Below are 1,263 nucleotides of genomic sequence, written 5' to 3'. Positions count from 1 at the left end.
GGTGCTAAGATTGCTGGATTCGGGTCTTAGGATCTGAAGCCGAATCGGTGTGTCTCGCTCCGCCTACAACGAGAGTTACCCAGAACCTGACGGAAGATCGGGAACCCACGTCCCCATTATTTGGTATTCAGAGACTCAGGTTTACTGTCAGGTTTCACATCTATCTTTAGTTTCATCAATTTCGCCATTGTCCCACAGTCCACCAAAAAGCCCTAGAAAATTTTGTGTTCGTGCTGTTTTTCCACCCCATTAGCCCTTTTAAGCCATTGCATATTTTGATATCGGAGTCCGCATCATTGAGTTTGTGTCCATAGTCGTGGTCTTGTTGCTAGTTTAGATCGAGTTCTTAGATTGGTTTGAGTTTTGCATCGTGTCACCGTGTCCTTATTCATCCCGTCATCACGTCCGGTTCGGACTTGTCTCTGTCCAGTTCGGTATTTTGTTGATATCTCTCACATACGAACTCGGATTTTTGTGTTCTAGTACTTTCTGGAAAGCTTGTGAAATTATCTACAACTTTATCAATTGTGAGAATTCCAGAAAACGTAGTTATCTGTGCCTAATCTGTATTGGAAGTCAATCTGTTGGTGACCCAGAAATTTCTGAGTAGTCTGTATTTCGGGGTCAATATCTTCTACTTCCTTTATCCAAAAGAGACTTTCCATATATTGAAAAGAAAGAGAAAAGGAGGATCTACAACTTTCGTGTTGTAAGTTTTCGTGTTTGAGGTCTCTAAATTTGTCAAACAGCCTGTATAAGTTTGTGTAGCAAATCTGTAATTTACAGACAACAATTTTGTGATAGTGTGGAGTTGTCTCTTGCTCTTGTGGTACTTTTGAATAGAAAAAGAAAGAAAGAAAAAGGCAAGTGCATAAAAAAGAGCCGCACAAAAAAAAAGGAAAAAAAATCAGAAGTGCTTGCATCCTTTTGTGTCCTTTGTGCTTGGTATATGTCGCTTGCTTGCTTGAACTAGTTCTAGGAACACGTTTAGGCCAGCAACATTGATAAGTACTTTGGATATTTATTCAATTTTTGCTATCTGATTTTCAATTGGAAAAAGTCTATATCACCCCCTCAACTATGGGGTTGGTCTACATAACCCCCCAAACTATGAAATCGTCTATATCACCCCCTGAACTTTCCAAAACCGGTCAAATTACCCCCTAAATCAGTTTTGAAAAATCATAGTAAATCACAGAAAAATCATAAAATAGAAAATCAAATTGTGTTAGACTCCAAATGAGTAGATCTACACAATGAACA

This window comes from Panicum virgatum, chromosome 1K, assembly GCF_016808335.1.
Source record: "Panicum virgatum strain AP13 chromosome 1K, P.virgatum_v5, whole genome shotgun sequence".
In the NCBI taxonomy this organism is placed as follows: Eukaryota; Viridiplantae; Streptophyta; class Magnoliopsida; order Poales; family Poaceae; genus Panicum; species Panicum virgatum.
This window is presented reverse-complemented; position numbering follows the sequence as displayed.